The sequence below is a fragment of the Rhincodon typus genome, chromosome 17 (genome assembly GCF_021869965.1).
Source record: "Rhincodon typus isolate 14 chromosome 17, sRhiTyp1.1, whole genome shotgun sequence".
NCBI lineage: Eukaryota > Metazoa > Chordata > Chondrichthyes > Orectolobiformes > Rhincodontidae > Rhincodon > Rhincodon typus.
Genome location: NC_063348.1, coordinates 317,947 through 325,915, shown reverse-complemented (window position 1 = coordinate 325,915; position 7,969 = coordinate 317,947). Strand labels below are relative to the sequence as shown.

Here is a 7,969-nt window from a genome sequence, read left to right as displayed (position 1 = left end):
CGGTCTGTGTCAGAGACCAGCTCTCGTTCTGTCGGTCTGTGTCAGAGGCCAGCTCTCGGTCTGTCGGTCTGTGTCAGAGACCATCTGTCGGTCTGTGTCAGAGACCAGCTCTCGGTCTGCCGTTCTGTGTCAGAGACCAGCTTTCAGTCTGTCGGTCTGTGTCAGAGACCAGCTCTCGGTCAGACTGTATAACATGCTGGCAGTGATAATTCCTGATTTTGTGGTTAAACTGTTTCTAATTGTCAGACTATTGTATGTGTCCTTAGTCTCTGCCCAAGAGACTGAGACTGATACTGAAGCTAGGTCTGTATCTGTGGCTAACGGTTGCCGAGGTCTCTCTTGGCTGACTGTGGCTCTGCACAATTCTGGGCCATATTGTGCAAAGTGTGACTGCAGTTGCTCTCTGCACCATTTCTGAACTCACCTGCAATTGGAGACCATTCTCAATTGAATGTTTGGGACATGTTACGCTGCACAATTGGATGACTGGTTGGATCTGTCAGAGTAGCAGCATAGTGATTTCAAATTTTTGTTTGATATCAGACCCACAATTAATGTAAATTGTGAGTTAATAAATGCACCTTTCTACATAATTCTACTGACTTCTGGTTTTTTTTGTCTCCTGTTTTTTTTAATGAGGCACTGGGGAAGAGCTGCCAGTGCTGACTTTGTGTGAGACAATCAGAACACAAATGATCAAACTCGTTTTAATAACGCAACAGTTGTCAGGGAACTGGTTGTGAGGGCAGGAGGGAGAGAGGGGGGAACGTGTCACATTCTAGTAGATTAATAATCCTTGCTCTGACATAGAGTCGTACAGGATGGAAACAGACTCTTCAGTCCAACTCATCCATGCCAACTATAATCCTAATCTAAACTAGTCCCACTTGCCTGCCCTTATCAATCTTTTTGGTTATGTCCTCAAAAAACTCAAATTTGAGAGACCTGAATTTCCACAAACAGAGCCATGCTGACAATCCTAATCAGTCCTTGCCTCTCCAACTGCATGTAAATCCTATCTCTCAGAATCCCCTCCAACAACTTACTGATGTCAAACTCGCAGGTCTGTAGTTCCCAGGCTCCTCCTTACAGCCTTTCTTAAACAATGGCATAACATTAGCCACCCTCCACTCCTCCAGCACCTCACCTGTGACGGTAGATGATACAAATATCTCTGTCAGGGCCCCCACAATTTCTTCCCTAACTTGCCACAACTTTCTGGGATACAGATCAGATCCCCATGATTTTACTCTCCTTTATGTTTTTTAAGACCTCCAGCACTTCCTCTTCTGTCAATCAGGCAGATGGTTTAATTGGGGATTTCAACATTTGTGTCAGCTTGTAGAACTGTATGCTGTGTTTAACAGCACACTCCTCCCAGTTGAGTCATGGCAAAAGTTTTGGTCTTTTGAAAATGGCCAAAGTCATGATTCACTGGGGTAGCACTATTCCCAGAGTCATCACAAATGTGGTAAGGTTTAGTCAAACCCAGGGTGGAAGTGTCAAGTATTAAGGGCCATCATGTTTAGGTGAGAGGGAGAAAGTATAAAGGAGATATGCAGGGCAAGTTTTTCTTACACAGAGGTGCCTGGAAAAATGTGCTGCCAGACAGGTGGGAGAAGCAGATATGTTAACACAGATTAAAAGGCATTTAAACAGACACATGAACAGGCAGAAAATAGAGGGATATGGATCACATGCAGGCATAGAACAGTACAGCACAGGAACAGGCCCTTTGGCCCGCAATATGCCGAACACAATACCCAGTTAAATTGATCCCTTCTGCCAGCCCATGGTCGATATCCCTTCATTCCTTGCATGCACATGTGCGTATCTAACAGTTCCTTAAACGCCCCTGTCGTATCTGCCTCCATCACCACCACTAACAGCACATTGTCCATCATATCTCCTTTGAACTTGCCCCCTCTCACCTTAAATGCATGCCCCCGAGTTTTAGATATTTCAACTGTGGGAAAAAGATTATGACTGTCAACACTATCTGTACATCTCATAATTTTATAGACTTCTATCAAGTCTCCCCTCAGCCTCCACTGCTCCAGAGAAAACAGCCTGAGTTTTTCTAGCCTCTGCTTATAGCCCATACCCTCTAATCCAGGCAGCATCCTGGTAAACCTCTTCTGCACCCTCTCCAAAGCGTCCACATCCTTCCTCTAATGTGGCAAATTGAACACAATACTCTAAAGTGTGGGTTAACCAAAGACTTATAAAGCTGCAACATGACATCCTGACTCTTGCACTCAATTCCCCGACTAATAAAGGAAAGTATGTCATATGGCTTCCTTACCGCCCTATCCACTTGCATGGGCACTTTAAGGGAGCTATGGACTTGAACCCCAAGATCCCTCTGTACATCAATAATGTTTAAGGCTCTGCCATTATCTGTGTACTTTTCCTGAACATTTGATCTCCCAAAATGCAGCACCTCACGCCTAGATTAAACTCCACTTGCCATTTCTTCACCCGTATCTGCAACTGATCTGTATCCCACTTTATCCTTTGACAACATTCTACACTATCCACAACTCCACCGATTTCTATCATCTGCAAAATTACTAACCTACCCATATACATTTTCATCCAGGTCATTTATATATACCACAAACAGCAGAGGTCCCAGTACAGATAGCTGCGGAACACCACTAGTCATGGGCCTCCAGCCAGAAAACCCTTTTCCACCACTACCTTCTGCCTTCTATGGGCAAGCTAATTCTGAATCCACGCAGCCAAGTCACAAAGGATCCCTTACATCTTAATCTTCTGGATGACCCTATTATGAGGGACCTTGTTGAAAGCCTTACTAAAATCCACATAGACAACATCCACTGCTCTATTGTCAGTGATTACCTTGGTCACCACCTCAAAACTCAATCAAGTTAGTAAGGCATGACCTGTGCCCCACTAAACCATGCTGATTGTGCCTAATTAGGCCATGTTTTTCCAAATGCGCGTAAATCCTGTCCCAAAGAACTCTCTCCAATAACTTCCCAACCACTGATGTGAGACTCACCAGTCTACAGTTTCCTGCAATTTTCCTATTTCCCTTGAACAGAGGAACAACATTAACTATTCACCAGCCCTCCGGGATCTCTGCAGTGGCTAGCGAGGAAACAAAGATCTTGATCAAGGCCCGAGCAATCTCCTCTGTTGCCTCTCTCAATAACCTGGGTTAGATACCATCGGGCCCTGGGGATGTATCCACCTTAATGCTCTTCAAGAGACACAACACCACTTCTTTCTTGATCTCAAAATGCCCTAACATATCAGCATGCTCCACACGTATCTCACTATCCTCCATATCCTTTTCCTGGGTGATACCAATGCAAAGTACTCATTTAGGACCTTGCCCATGTCTTCTGCCTCCAAGCACATTCCCTCCTTTATCCTTACCTTTCTTCTACTTATCCTCTTGTTTTTAATGTATGTACAGAATGCCTTGGGATTCTCTTTAACCCTACTTGCCAAGGTCATTTCGTGGCCCCTTCTTGCTTTCCTAATTCCCTGCTTGAGTTCTTTCCTGCTTTCCTTATGTTCCTCATGGGCCCTGTCTGATTTTAGCTTCCTAAACCTTACATATGCTTCTTTTTCCCTTTTGACTAAATTCACAACCTCCCCCGTTATCCGATGGCCTGTTACCTTGCCATCCTTGTCCTTCTTCCTTACTGGAACGTGCCGGTCCTGAACTCTGATCAGCAGGTCTTTTAACAACTCCCACATGTCAATTGCGAACTTGCCTGATATCAGCTCCTCCCAATTAACACTCCCTAGCTTCCGCCTAATACTGATGTAATTTGCCCTTCCCCAGTTTAGTACATTCCCACAAGGTCCTGACTTATCTTTATTCACAGTCTTAAAACTTAAGAATTTGTGATCACTGTTTCCAAAATGCTCTCCCACTGAAAGGTCAGTCACCTGGCCAGGCTCATTAGCCAATACAAGGTCCAGTAGGGCCTCTCCTCCAACTAGACTATCTACATACTGTTTCAAGAAACCCTCTTGGATGTACTTAACAAATTCTGCACCATCTTAGCCTCTTGCTCTAAGGGAATCCAATCAATATTAGGGAAGGTAAAGTCACCTAGTATGACAAAGCTGTTGTTGCATCTTTCCACAGAGGGGATTAGCTTAGAACGACTTCATGATCGGCACAGACATGGTGGGCCGAAGGGCCTGTTCCTGTGCTGTACTGTTCAATGTTCAATCCACAAAGCCCCCAGATAGTCCCCTGACTGACAAACTCAGGTGAAAGGAAAACACTCAGCAAGTCTGGCAGCATCTGTGAAGAAAAAATCCGAGTTAATGTTTCGGTTCTGGTGACCTTTCCTCAGAAGTTCTTTTCCAGCAACTTCTGTTTATCTTCCTGATTTACAGCATCTGCAGTTCTTTCGCTTTTTAGAGGAAAACTCTCCATAGGTTTCTGTACTGAAGTTATTGCAAACAAATATTAACCAGTGGCAGAAAAGAAACATGAATCATTAACTTATAACTCATCGTAACTTATATTTTACCCCTTCTAAAAACTTTCCTTACACATATAAACAGATACATAAAGAGACAAGACGATTCAATTATTGTGAGTGGTAAGAATTTTAAAAAAGACAGTGAGACACAGCTCAGGCAGCAGTCCAGATTACTGACACCAATGAGATGTTTTGTTTCAATTTTCTTCTAGTTTCTTCGAACTCTTTGAGGAGGAATCTGAGGTTATGGATATGCCAATTCTCAATCTTCCATTCTCCCTTTGTCCTTTCAATGTCTCTGAAGACAGTTTTTCACTTGAAAGTAAAATATTGTAGATGCTTGAAGTTGAAGTAAAAACAGAAAATGTGGGAGAAACTCAGCACGTCTGGCAGCATCAGAGAGAAACAGAGTTAATGTCCTGAGTCCAGTATGACTTCTTCAGAAATTCAAGGGGCTGGCAAAGGAACTATTTTTATGCAAATTGAGCAAGTTTTTCCCATTTGCTATTTCCTTCAGTCCAGAAGAAGGAAAAATTGAAAGAATGAATCTAGCAGCAGAGAGAGCTGTATGCAGCAGCTTTAAACCACAACTTCCAAAAATGAAAGCAAAAACTAAAATCCTTGACTCCATCTCTCATGCTTTTTTTGTCTAATCTTTTTAAGAAAACCCAAAGTTATTTACTCTGCTTTCCATGGAGAAGACATCTCCACGCCAGGTTTACAACACACTTCTTCAAGAGAAACAGGACAGAACAAATCCCTCTTAAAGGCACATCTGGTAACAATACCAGAGAGCTATGAAGTCTCTAACTTGAAAATGATATGCTGTCCCTCCAACTTACTCCGCGAGTTGATGAAACATTGCAGCAGGTTCAAACGGAAACATGTGAACAAGGTGCTTTAATTAAAATGGCAAACATCTGAAAGGTCAGAGCTATTCCTACCTCAAGTTACTCGTATCAATTGCTATTTTAAAAGGTTTAGTAAAGACGGGATAGTCAACACTGGTTCAACTAATAGGATTACCCACAGCTTCTCAAAGGCTGCTTTACATTCTGCTACCTGTAAGATCAGAAGTATACCATTCGGCCCATCAAATCTACTCTGCCATTCAATGAAATTATGGCTAAACTGATCATCCTCAACTCCACTTTCATGCCTTATCCCCTGATTCCCTTCCTGATTAAAAATCCGCATATCTCAGCAATGAATATTCTTAATGACCCAGCCTCCAGTGCTCTGGTAAAGAATTCCATAGATTCGTTGTCATCTGACAAATAAATTTCCCTTATCTCACTGTTAAGTGAATGACATTACTCTGAAATTATGCCTTTTCTTCCAAGACTCTCCCACAAAGAGAAATGGCCTCTCAGCATTGACACTCTCAAACCCCCTAATAATTGTTAATGTTTCACTAAAAATTACGCCTCATACAATGATCATTGTCTCCTAAATGTTACCCCACTGTCACAAGATCATCTTGGCCCTCCTCGTTGCCCAGAACCAGGTCTGGTATTTCTAAATGCTCTTCCATTACATTAGGCTGTAAGGCCAAAAATCGCATGACACCAGGTTTATTTGAAAACACTAGCTTTTTAGCTCTGCTCCTTCCTCAGGTGTAGTATGAAAGATGAGGTATACTGATACAGAATTTATAAGCAGAAAGGTAACACCTAAAAATGGCTCACTGACCACCTCCTATTTAATCTTTAATCAGTTAGAGAGGAGACACATCAAATTCCAGAATTTCTTTCAAGTCATTGCCCCAAGAAAATTAAAAGTTTTATCAACTGTATACAAGAGTTGACATCTCAGGTCAGGCAATGCATTCATTTTAGGTGTGAGGTCTTGTTTAGAATCTGCCTGTGTTTTAACCTGGGGTCAGGCTGGGTTTTTTTTTGAACAAAATAGAATGTATCTGCAAATACACAAATATCTTTGATGAATTATGGTGATGTATGTATGACAGAGAGAGAGAGAGAGGGTGTGCATGTGAGAGGGTCTGTGCGAGTGTGTGTGTGTAACTGTGTTTGTGTGAGAGAGTGTGTGTATGTATGCACATGTGTGTGAGAGTAGATGGTGTGGTGGGGTCACTTGTAGTAGAACATGAGCTCAAGATCACGGCTGAGGCCGTCCTCATGGGTATTTGAGGTATAGGAACAGAATTAGGCTATTTGATTCAATTAGTCTGCTCTGCCATTCAATTATTGATTGATTATGTTGATATGTTTCTCAACCTCATTCTCTTGCCTTCTCCCTGTAACCTTTGATCCCCTTACTAATTAAGAATTTATCTAGCTCTATTTTAAATACACTCAATGACTTGGTCTCCTACCTATTCTGTGGCAATTGGCTTCACAGGGTAACTCTGACTGAAGAAACTTTCCAGTCTCGGTTTTAAAGGGTCATCCATTCACTGAAGCTGTGCCCTTGGGTCATGGTGTCTCCTATTAGTGGAAATGTCTTCTCCATATACATTCTATCCAGGCCTGTCAGTCTTCTGTAAGTTTCAATCAGATAACCCTTCATCCTGAGATACAAGAACTGCAGATGCTGGTGTCAGAGTCAACATGGTGTGGAGCTGGAGAAACTCAGCAGGTCAGGCAGCATCAGAGGAGCAGGAAAGTCGGCGTTTCGGGTTTACATTTGCGGAGGAATTGGGATTAAGGGATCGCATTCTTGCAGGAGGGTGGGTGAGAGGAGGTATAGTCACTGTAGCTATGGGAGTCAGTGAGTTTGAGATAGATGTCAGTGCTGAGATGGTTACCGGAGATGGAAACGGAGAGGTCCAGGCAGCGGAGGGAAGTATCGGAGATGGTCCACGTGAGTTTGAGATTGGGGTGAAAGGTGTTTGAGGAGGAATTGGGAGTAAGGGATCACGTTCTTGCAATCCTGATGAAGGGTGTAAACCCAAAACATTGACTCTCCTGCTCCTCTGATGCTGCCTGACCTGTATGTTCCTCCAGCTCCACACTGTGTTAACACCTCATCCTTCTAAACTCTAACGAGTACATCTCTGCTCTTGTATCCTGGCTCTCAAAATGAATGCTAACATTGCATTTGCCTTCCTAACTGCCATCTAAACTGCACATTAACCTTAAAAGAATCCTGAACTAGGACTCCAAAGTCCCTTTGTGCTTCAGGTTCCCGAAGCCTTTCTCCATTTAAAAAGTAGTCCACCCCTTTATTCTTCCTACCAAAGCATACGACCTCACATTTTTTCACATTGTATGCCGTCTTCCATTCCTAACCTGCCCAACTCCTTCTGCAGCCTCCCTGCTTCCTCCACATTTCTTTGTGCCATCTGAAAAATTAGCAACAATGCCATTAGTTCTGGGTGATTTATCTCCTTCAGACCTTTCTGCTTCCCCAGCACCTTCTCTTTAGTTAACAAGGTGTAGAGCTGGATGAACACAGCAGGTCAAGCAGCATCAGAGGAGCAGGAAAGCTGACGTTTCGGGCCTAGACCCTTCTTCAGAAATGGGGGAGGG

At 43.1% G+C, this 7,969-nt stretch overlaps 1 protein-coding gene across 1 annotated transcript in view; it reads left to right on the top strand.

Moving 5' to 3' along the window:
* The window catches only part of pex16 (peroxisomal biogenesis factor 16), a 23,925-nt gene extending 23,332 nt beyond the window's left edge, over positions 1-593 (top strand). Inside the window, exon 8 of the mRNA XM_048607231.1 lies at positions 1-593. This exon is cut by the window's left edge and continues 309 nt beyond it. The gene's annotated coding sequence lies outside the window, so the exon portion shown is untranslated.
* The last annotated feature ends 7,376 nt before the right edge of the window (positions 594-7,969 follow it).